We start from the raw sequence: 11725 nt of genomic DNA on the forward strand, positions 1-11725 counted from the left end.
CTTTTAAAAATTGATAGATACTTTTTTTTTTAAAAAAAAATCAAAATGCAAAAGGAAGGCATCCATGCAAAATGTCCATATTTTCCCAAAATACGGCAGGGTTCATCTCAACGTTGAGGTTTTGTAAGCTGGGCTTGCAAATCTAATTACAATTTTGCTAATCAGAAAAATTACAGCCGAGTGTCAAACTCTATTTCATTGAGGGTTGCATCACGGTTATGTTTGACCTCCTGTGTGTGTGTGTGTGTGTGTGTGTGTGTGTGTTGTGTGTCCAGGGTAGGCGTGACGAGCTCGACTTCACTTGTGTTGGGGGGCACCTGTAGTGGCCAAGTGCTAAGGCAGGACTTCCCTCAAACCCTCCCATCCTCTCATAATCCTTCCTTCCTTCCTTCCTTCCTTCCTTCCTTCCTTCCTTCCTTCCTTCCTTCCTTCCTTCCTTCCTTCCTTCCTTCCTTCCTTCCCTCTTTATTCTCCTTTCTTCTTCCTTCCCCTCTTTCTTTCTTTTTCTTTGTCTTTCTTCTTTCCCTTTCTCCTTTCCTATCCCTTCTCGGATGCTCAAATGCAAAAGGGGAAACATTTCTCCTTTTGTTTTGTTTCGCTTTTAGTTTGTTTTGCTAGCCCTCTGTGGAGGGGAGCTCGGGAGGGCCCCATTTTCACTGGCAGAGGACTGTAGGAGGCCATCGCGGCCAAAAAAAGAGCCTGGGAGGGCCGCACACAGTCCTCCCGAGCTCCGTTTTCGCTGACAGAGGCACCGTGGGCCGGTGTCTTTGCTGTCTCCAGGGCGGCCCTGCGGGCCAGATCTAAGCATCCCGCAGGCTGGATCCGGCCTGTGGTCCTTGAGTTAGACACCCCTGAACTACAGTATAAAAACCACTTTGGGATTTGCCATGAATGTCTGGAAGAAGCTTCACTGTTCCAAAAAGGGCTACACACAGAGTACTGTCAAAAAATTAAGATGGTGGCAGTGATGGTAGCGGAAATTTTAAGTAGTTTGGAGAACCGGTAAATACCACTTCTGGCTGGCCCCAGAGTGGGGTGGGAATGGAGATTTTGCAATATCCTTCCCCCAGGAGTGGGGAGGAAATGGGGATTTTGCAATATCCTTCCCCTGGAGTGAGGTGGGAATGGAGGTTTTGCAATATTTTTCCCCCAGGAGTGGGGAAGAAATGGGGATTTTGCAGTATCCTTCCCCTGCCACACCCACCAAGCCACACCATGCCCACCAAGCCACGCCCACAGAACCGGTAGTAAAAAAAATTTAAATTTCACCACTGCTTTAGACACACTTCCTGCTAGAGAGAAGTTCCCTGAAGATGGGACTCCCAGCACCAGTCTGAAAATTCAGAAGACTAAAACTCTGGTCCCGGTAACCGACCCAGATTGGATCCTGCAACATTATCCTGGCCTGGGACACTTATATTCATCTTCATTCATCATAGTTATAATCCTGATGACCTATTGTGTCTTATGCTTGTTCAACTGCTTCATCCGTATTTTGAGTCCATGACTGTTTTGAAGGATTGTTGTTGTTGTTAGTTGCAAAGTCGTGTCCGACCCATCGTGACCCCATGGACAACGTTCCTCCAGGCCTTCCTGTCCTCTACCATCCTCTGGAGTCCATTTAAGATAACTGCTTCAGTGACTCCATCTAGTCACCTCATCCCCTTTTTCTTTTGCCCTCAATCGTTCCCAGCATTAGGCTCTTCTCCAGTGAGTCCTTCCTTCTCATTAGGTGGCCAAAGTATTTGAGTTTCCTCTTCAGGATCTGGCCTTCTAAAGAGCAGTCAGGGTTGATCTCCTCTAGGACTGACATGTTTGATCACCTTGCAGTCCAAGGGACTCGCGGGAGTCTTCTCCAGCACCATAGTTCAAATCTTTGACACTCAGCCTTTCTTATGGTCCAACTTTCACAGCCATACATTGCAACTGGGAAAACCATAGCCTTGACTATAGGCACTTTTGTTGGCAGAGTGATGTCTCTGCTTTTTAATAAGCTATCTAGATTTGCCATAGCTTTCCTCCCCGGCAGCAAGCATCTTTTAATTTCTTGGCTACAGTCCCCATCTGCGGTGATCTTGGATCCCAGAAAAATAAAATCTGCCACTACCTCCATTTCTTCCCCATCTATTTGCCAGGAATTGAGAGGGCCGGGTGCCATGATCTTAGTTTTCTTAATGATGAGTTTCAAGCCAAGTTTTGCACTCTCCTCCTTCACCCGCATCAAAAGGCTCTTTAGTTCCTCTTCACTTTCTTTTTTTTTTTGAATTTTTTTTTTTGAAATTTTGAAGGATAGGAATTATGAGCCATTTGCCCAAAGACAAAAAACTGTGATTATTCCCAGCCCTGGCCCTCACCCCTGGCCTCCCAAGATGTTCTCCACCCCTTCAGCTTACCTTTGTGCTTTGCTTCATCCTTGGACAGATGGGCATCCTTCCAAACCAAACTTTGCATGGTGGCCACCCACTGCTTAATTTTCTAAGAATGCTTGTGAGGCATTTAGTGGGAAAATGACGTCAGAGTTGGAGCAGGCACCTGATTGGTGGCTGGGAGCATTTCTTTCCTTTGTCTTACGTCACAGCAACTTTCTACCCGATCCAAAAAGTAAAACATAGGTAAGCCCTTGACTTACCACCAGTATTGAGCCCAAAATTTCCATTGTTAAGTGAGACGGTTGTTAAGTGAGTTCTGCCCCATTTTACAACCTTTCCTGCCACAGTTGTTAAGTAAATTACTGGTTGATAAGTTAGTAACATAGCAGTTTTAAGCAGGGGTGAAATCTACTTACCTTCCTTACCGGTTCGGAAGCGCACACGCTGCACGTCATATGCCTGCACACACCTGTGCATGCGCAAAACCTTCTGTGCATGTGCAGAAGGTAAAAAAACATTACTTCCTGGTTAAAACCAGGAAGTAATGACACCCAGGCAGTGATCGCTACCGGATCGCCGAACCACAGGGAAAAATCGCTACCGGATCAGGCGATCCGATCTGATCCAGGAGCATTTCACCCAGTGGTGAAATCTAAAATTTGTTACTACCAGTTCTGTGGGCGTGGCTTAGTGGGGGGGCGGTAATGTGATTGGGTGGGCATGGCCATTTTTTTTTTACTTTTAAAACCATTTTTTACATGTAAAACCATGTAAAAAAATGCTGTCAAAAGGCTCTGACGATCCCAGATGAGTTGCCTGATCGTCAAGAGGGTTTTTAAAAAACCCTCTGCTGATCAGGCAACTCAGCTGGGATCGTCAGAGCCATTTAAAAGAAAAAAACTTTTTTTCTTTTAAATGGCTCTGACGTTCCCAGCTGAGTTGCCTGATTAGCAGGCAACTCAGCTGGGATCATCAGAATTTGGCTCGTCAGAGGCATTTAAAAGAAAAAAAGCCTCTGATGATTGCCCGGCTCATCTGGGCATGGGGGGCGGGGGCAGGGATTTTTGCTACTGGTTCTCCGAACTGCCCGCCACCATTGCTACCTACTCGCCCGAGCCGGTCCGAACCAGGAGCATTTCACCCCTGATTTCACCCCTGGTTTTAAGTGAATCTGGCTTCCCCATTGCTTGTCAGAAAGTCGCAAAAAACATTAATAAAAGATAAGGAAGAAACAAGACTATTTTCCAATATGGGATATGTTTTATCAATGGTTAGGCAAAAGGGGTGGAAATTAGAGGATGAAAGATTATTGATATGTATAAGTAAATGATGTAAGAATTTTATTACATACAAGCAAACATTAGTATTATTATTGTTATTATTATTCTCATTACTAGTATCTTATTAATAACTTGTATAAGTAAATTGATCCAGACAATACACTGTTTAATAAGCATTTATATATTTATTATTTATTTATTACATGTATTTATATGCCGCCATTCTCCCGAAGGACTCAGGGCGGCGAACACAAGTTAAGAAACAGGTACAATAAAATCCCATTTTAAACCAAATAACTAATTAATAATAAATAATAAAACCCGGAATCAGAGTCAGCCTATTTGTTTGAACAGCCAAATCTTCAGGTCCCGATGGAAGGAACGGAGATCAGGAGCCATCCGGAGCGCGGTAGGTAATTCATTCCAGAGGGTGGGAGCACCCACAGCGAATGCCCTACCCCTGGGCACAGCAAGACGACATTGGCCCGCCGTCGGAACCCTGAGGAGAGCGGCCCTATGCGAGCGAACAGGACGGTGAGAGGCAGGCGGGAGAAGGTCCTGCAAATATCCCGGACCTAAGTCATGTAGGGCCTTATAGGTGAGGACTAGCACCTTGAATGTATTTACACCTTTATGTATAAAATACACCTTTATGTATTTTAAAATAGGAAAAAAAAATGTCTAAATAAAATTTTTAAAAAAGAGGTCGCAAAAAGGGATCACATGACCGTCATAAATGTGAGTCAGTTGCCAAGAGTCTGAATTTTGGTCACGGATGCTGCGACAGTCAAAAGTGTGAAGAACACTCATAACATCACTTTTTTTTCCCAGTGTCGTCATAACTTAGAAGGGTCACTAAACGAGCTGTCGTAAGTGGAGAACTACCTGCAAAAAGAAGCTTTAAAAAAAAAATCTACGTGCCGGCCACTTTGACCCACCAGCAGCCCCATAGCCTAGCTCCAAATCCCAACCACCTTATTTCAGTGATCCTGTGGGAAGACCAAAGCATTTTTACAGCTTCTATTGTTATTGCAGATTTGCTGAGCTATTTCTCAATAGATGCAATCTTCCCTTCTGCCTATTACCCCGACCTAGAGAAAAACAGCAAGGGGCTTAATTAGGCCATTAGAGCACTGGGAAAGGAAAACAACTGGAGCAAATAAATTTCAATGCATTTATAGCCGTGGAGATATGAATCGCCCCGATGGATTCCTACTTCCTTCAACTGAACTGGCAGATTCGGCTGGCAGAAGACCAAACAGGTGGGCAGGCCTTGATGTTCTGCTCTTGAGAGTTGCACCGAGTGATACGGGGGCCTCTGTTGAGGGTGGCTGAGTTGTTATGTTAAAGCCAAGATGGGGGGAGGGGTGTCATAACCATACAATTGAAGCCACACCCCTTTTTATGCATCTTGCAGCCGCCATCTTGATTTCTGTACATTAAAAACAAAATAGAACACTGTCATGCCATCTATCAATATAAATAATTATGAGCTGGAATATACATGGCAACAGGTCAGCCATTGAGGACTGTTTGGAAACTGAAACAGTCTTTGTTTGTATGGGGCCATAAGAGACAGTTTGGAGTCTGGGCGTGGCTTAGACTTGTTGAACTGATTATAAGAGTTGGTTTGTCCTCTGTAATGGGTGCCTCTGTACAATATATTAGTCTTTGTATCTCTCTACTCTGTAATGACTTGCTTCTATGAATATTGCTTCTGTGTTCCTGATATTATATGCTGAATTCTGCTGTATGCAGTGGTGGGATTCAGCCGGTTCGCACCACTTCGGGAGAACCGATTGTTAACTTTCTGAGCAGTTTGGCAAACTGGTTGTTGGATGAAATCATTAGGGTGGAGAACCGGTTGTTAAATTACTTGAATCCCACCACTGGCTGTATGGTATTGTATATAAAGAAAGTTTCTTATGTAGATGAATCCTACAGAATTATTTAATTGTCTGTCCGATTGTGTGTGCTGCAACAAACTCTGACACCATCTTGAGCTGTTTTGCCATACATATCTTGTATGGATACCCTACCAGATCCAGATAATGCCTGACATCTGATTTTTATGTAATCCAGGAGAAATAAGAGAGGAAATTTATTGGTTCCAATGCAACAACCTTTATGAAGCCCTGCTATTTCCCTGGAGCTGATCCATGTTGTAAAAAATAAGGCATACTGGAAAAGAAAGAAGAAAAAGGAGTTTTCCCTGTATGGACTGGCCTTCAAATGCTTATTGAAGGACTTTTGCATCCAGAATTCCTCAACCAGGATGGGTTCTTCTGGGAATTTTGGAGTCCGCATTTACAAAAGAGTAGGGTATTTCCAACTTGGGAACTTGAAGATGTGTGGACTTCAATTCCCACAACTACTGGTCGGAAATTCGAGGAATTGAAGTCCACACAGTGTTGGAAAAACACTGACAATCGAAGGACCACCTCTGGTCTGGGAAGGCTGGATTGTAGAAAAGACTCTTGATGGGAAGGGTTTGAAGAAGAGAATTGGAGACACTGGATAATTCTGTTCTTAAAGCACCAGAAGATAAGAGAAGTTATGATGGAAACTAGTCAAGGAGAGAGGCAACCTAGAACTAAGGAGAAATTTCCTAACAGTGAGAACAGTTAACCAGTGGAACGGAAGTTGTAGGTGCTCCATCACTTAAGGCTTTTAAGAAGAGGGTGGACAGCTACTTGTCTGGAATGCTATAGAGCAGGGGTGTCAAACTTGATTTCATTGAGGGCCGCATCAGTGTTGTATTTGACCTGTGGGGGGCGCTTGGCCAGGGTGGACATGGCCAGTTCGATGTCACTTATAGAGTCTCCATTTTTGGCCGCGACAGCCTGCAGCCCTCTGCCAGCAAAACCGGAGGTTGGGAAACACCACGTGAGGCCCACCTGGGCTCCATTTTTGCTGGCAGAGGCACCACTTGTCAGTCCTTTGTTGTTTCCAGGGCGGGTCTGCGGGCGAGATCTAAGCACCCGGTGGGCCAGATGTGGCCCACGGGTTTTGAGTTTGACACCCCAGGTATAGAGGCTCCTGTTTGCTGAGGTGTTCTGCACCAGCTACGGGTCCCAAGAAGTGTAGCACACACATAGCTCCAAAAACTCTGTTTAATACAAACAGAACCCTTTCGAAATGCAGGCTTTAATCACAGATGTCCTTATCAGCCTGCTATGAATTACAGAGATTAAACAAAGTCCGACAAGGGTTGGCAATCAGCCCAGAAACCAAGTTGTAACAAAAAAACTCACTCTCAAAATGCTCTGCGTAGGACCACACGTTGTTTCCAGCAACATTTGCCAGCTGTGTGTGAACTTAAATAGGCTAAGGGAGTGGCCAATTAGCCCCAAGCCTTACTCTCGAGGACACCTCCTCCTGAGTAGCCACTTCTACCTTTTGGCAGCCCTGTGTGCTCAAGCATCGAGAAGAGGCTCCTCCACTTCACTCTCTTCACTTGAAGGAGCCTCTGGAGGTTCTGAAGGCCCTGGCTGAATCTCTGCCTCTGGCACCACATCCTCTTCAGCCTCCTCACTGTCCGACTCGAGCGCCGGCTGCACAGGCTGCTGGCGCGACACCACACTAGCCTCCTCGTCGTCGGGATCAGCCACGATCCACGCAGGCCGCTGGCAGGCCACAACAGCAGGGGGTTGGACTAGAAGACCTCCAAGGTCCCTTCCAACTCTGATATTCTGTTCCTCTGGAAAAGACGACTCAAAGCTGGTAAAGTAGGATTTTAAGTGTACCTATATGCATAGGCACTTCCTATTTCTTCCACTGGGTTGAGTCACTTTCAGACAAAGTTGCAGGCCCTGCTTTTCAATGAGGCGAGCTCTGGTGGGAATATAACCTCAGTTTCTCCTTCTGCAAAATCTTGATCTGTCCTTGTTTGTCTCAGCCTTCGGAACATCTGTCCCAAAGCAGCTGCTTTTGTACAGAATGGATAAGAGAAGAAAACCTTATTTGTGGACAATTTATCTCAGTGGTGGAATTCAATTTTTTTTTAATACCAGTTCTGTGGGTGTGGCTTGGTGGGCATGGTGTGACTTGGTGGGCGTGGCCAGAGAAGGATACTGCAAAACCTCCTTTCCCACCCCACTCCAGGGGAAGGATATTGCAAAATCCCCATTCCCACCCCATTCTGGGGCCAGCCAGAGGTGGTATTTGCCGGTTCTCCGAACTACTCAAAATTTCCGCTACTGGTTCTCCAGAACCTGTCAGAACCTGCTGAATTTCACCCCCTGATTTATTTCCTCTGATTGTTATATCTGGATCCTGTGGATTCCAAGGACCAGAAGACCAATAATAATAGGTAATTCTGTGAAAAAAAGCCTGGATAAATTTCCAGATCATTTAATTCTAGCATCAGAAAGGTGAGAGTGGAAAGTCTCATTGCCTGGAGGTGTCCTTAAAAGAAAAAGAGACGTCCTGAAAGGAAAAAAATATGCCTCTATTTGGACAAATTAAGATGTTTTTCTTTACTCACTGAATGGAATGGGAGAGAAATGCCTCACAACGGAGTTTAAATAAATCTCTTGAGAGTCCTTTTCTTAGGAATTGGGCAGTTTCCCCTTCTCTTCCACCAGCATTTTTTTTAAAAAAATATTAATTTTGAGTTGCTGCTCCAGCTTCTAACCTTGGATTACTCCTTTGCTTTTCACAATTGCTGAACCCTTGCTGGGCCAACAGTGGAAAAAAATCAGGTAATTTCTTGGGATGGATAAGAAGTGGGATAATAGAGCGTATTAAGTGGAACCCCTCACAAAAATTGAAACGGCAACAACAAGCAGAGCAATACAAAGAGAATTCCGTTCTGAGTGAGTTACATTTTGGGCTTTCTTGCAGGGGTGGGCTTCAAAAATTTTAGCAAGGGATTATCTGCCCGGTAGCTGGGTGGGCGTGGCCATGGTGGGCATGGCCTAGTCGGCCTCCTACAGCACAGCGGGGAGACATTTTTGCCCTCCCCAGGCTCTGGAAGCTTTCCTCGAGCCTCCTGGAGGGCGAAAATGGCCTCCCCAGGCTCCGGAGGCCCTTTGAAGGCTGGAAACAGGCCTGTTTCCGGCCTTCCTGAACTTCCGGTAGGCCCGTTTTTCGCCCTCCCTAAGCCTCCGTGCGCACCCTGCACTTACCTCCATGCAAAACAGGCTGCGTGGGGACTCCTGGGAGTGGTGGGGTGGGTGGGGCCAGCCAGGAGTGGGATTTGGGGGGGGGGTTCTCCGAACTGCACAGAATCTTAGCTAGAGGTTCTCCCGAACCCGAGCAGCCCACCCCCTGCTTTCTTGACTGTATATTCTCTACTGTCTGACAATGAACCTGTTTATTTAAAAGTGGTGGATTTTTGTTCCTCAGGCAGAGGGTGCAGTTTTGATGATTTAAAAAAAACAACAAAAACAGCTTGTTTTTGAGGGATATGTCTGCTGACAGTAGCTCCTAGTTTTTCTTTCTGAGTTGGGCGGGTGTGTTTGTGTTTTCCTCTCTGTGTCAGCTGTACACAACTCTCTTAAAGCGTCAGTCGGCTTAACTCCCCAAATGCTGCATCTTTGGGCACTAAAAGCAGTCAGAAACGGGCACTAAAAGGAGTCAGTGGGGCTGCAACACGGTCCCGGGGTGTTCTGAGGAGTGGAATATGGGATCTGGGAGACAGGCAGAGCACTGCAAAGGTTCCTCCATTGTCTTCGGCGTAAGCTGTTTCCAAATGAGCAGGCCTTGGTCTTTCCGTGGGAACAAATACCTTTATCGCGAATCGGTGATGCAATACCCAGCAAGCTCTTGCAAGCAAACTCTTACTGACAGCTTCACGCTACGCTGGGCCGGGCCGAGCCATTTAGATTTTTGATGGGTCAAACACTGGTCAGGGAAGAAAATTTGCAGCTTTTCGTGGAACGAAAAATAGGAAGCAGTTATTGGTTGTGAAATCGCCTTAACAGGGCGTGCTCTGGATACACGCTGGGTCTCTCCCTCCCTCTCCCTCCCTCTCTCGCTTTCTCTTTCTCTCTCTCTCTCTCTCACACACACACACGCCCACAGTTGTAAGAAAAAAGAGCAGGCTATTTTTTATTTTTTTTACAAAGCTCAAGAAACATGAAATGGCGCAAGACAAATGCCTATAAGGGCATCCATTGGGCAGTAGAAAAATTCCAGATAATGCCTATTTATGCTTGCATGATTGAAGTCTCCCAACCCTTTAACTGATGATGGAGGGTTTAGATCAGGGGTGTCAAACTCGATTTCATTGAGAGCAGCATCAGGATTGTGTTTGGCCTCAGGGGCCGGGCTGGGCGTGGCCAGGGTGGCCGTGGCCAGCTTGACGTCACTCGTGTCGGAGGCTCCTGTGCTGGCTCGAGCGCTCTGCCAGCGAAAACAGGCTTCCGAGCTCTGTTTTCGGCTGGGACGGCCTCCTGCAACCCTCTGCCAGCGAAAACTGAGCTCTCGGCTGGGATGGCCTCCACTGGCAACCCTCTGCCAGTGAAAACAGAACGGAGCTCGGGAGGGCCGCACGTGGCTCCTGCAACCCTCTGCCAGCGAAAACGGAGCTCGGGTGGGCCACATGCTACCAGTAAGAACCGGTAGTAAAACTGGTGGGAGGCTCCGCCCACCGCCCCGGATGTCATCATCAATGATCTGCGCATGTGCAGAAGCGATTCCGTTGCGAACTGGTAGTAAAGGTAAGTAGAACCCACCCCTGACTCTAACCACTGCACCCCCTCATGAGTAGAAAATGGTCACAAGTCATTTTTTCCAGTGCCGTTGTAACTTCCAACGGCCACTAAATGAACTGTTGTAAATCGAGGACTATCTGCATATCAGTGGTTGGCAAGGGTGAAAAATCACCCCACTGTAATGAATGAATCATTTCTCGGTGACATTTGAGCTGAGCATTGTTGCAAGGCAATAGGACAGAACACTGGTGAGCATAACTATGCCAGTGATTCAATGATCTTGGTGAAGGGAGCCATGGTGGCACAGTGGTTAGAATGCAGTATTGCAGGCTAATTCTGCTGAGTTCCAGAAGTTCGATCCTCACCAAATCAAGGTTGACTCAGCCTTCCGTCGTTCCGAAGTCGGTAAAATGAGGGCCCAGATTGTTGGGGATGATATGCTGACTCTGTAAACCGCTTAGAGAGAGCTGTAAAAGCACTGTGAAGGCGTATATACTGTAAGTCTTATTGCTATTACCTTACTTACCGGTGTTGTCAAGAGCTAACTCAAATTCTATCCAAGTCAAATTCAGTGGCAGATCACCTCCTGGGAACAAAATTTGACCATTAGGCTAAAGTTGCTTGCATCTTCTGCAGATTAGAGACTGTAAATAATGAGTATTTAATGTATTTAATGGGTGACATTGGGCAGAATCTGTTTCACCTCCTAAAACAGGGATGTCAAACTCGCGGTGTCACGTTGTCATCACATGACGTATCATGATTTCCCCCCCCTTCGCTAAAATGGGGATGGGCGTGGCTGGTGCGTGATGCATCCAGCCTGTGGGCTGCAAGTTTGACACCCCTGTCCTAGAAGATCATCAGTGTCTAAACGGATTGTATCTCCAGATAATGCTATTTTAGATAAAATAAATATCCGTGACTTGAATATCGGTTCTGTCAGTGGTGGGTTTCAAATTTTTTTTACTACCGGTTCTGTGGGTGTGGCTTGGTGAGCGTGGCATGGCTTGGTGGGCGTGGCAGGGGAAGGATACTGTAAAATCTCCATTCCCACTCCACTCCAGGGGAAGAATACTGTAAAATCTCCATTACGTCCCCAAATCCAAGGGAAGGTTACTGCAAAATCTCCATTTCCTCCCAATCAGCTGGGACTTGGGAGGCAGAGAATAGATGGGGGCAGGGCCAGTCAGAATTTTTACTACCGGTTCTCCGAACTACTCAAAATTTCCGCTACCAGTTTGTCAGAACTGGTCAGAACCTGCTGAAACCTACCTCTGGGTTCTGTGTATTTGATGCTAAAAAAATTATTACACGATGGAGCCCTGGTGGGACCGCTATGCATTCTCTGTTGAAAACCAATAACTCCCCCTTGCATTAAGAAAGATAGCCTATCACGAACAAAAGATTCTAACCTATT

This window comes from Pantherophis guttatus, chromosome 7 (assembly GCF_059756535.1).
Source record: "Pantherophis guttatus breed Tessera chromosome 7, ASM5975653v1, whole genome shotgun sequence".
Taxonomy (NCBI): domain Eukaryota; kingdom Metazoa; phylum Chordata; class Lepidosauria; order Squamata; family Colubridae; genus Pantherophis; species Pantherophis guttatus.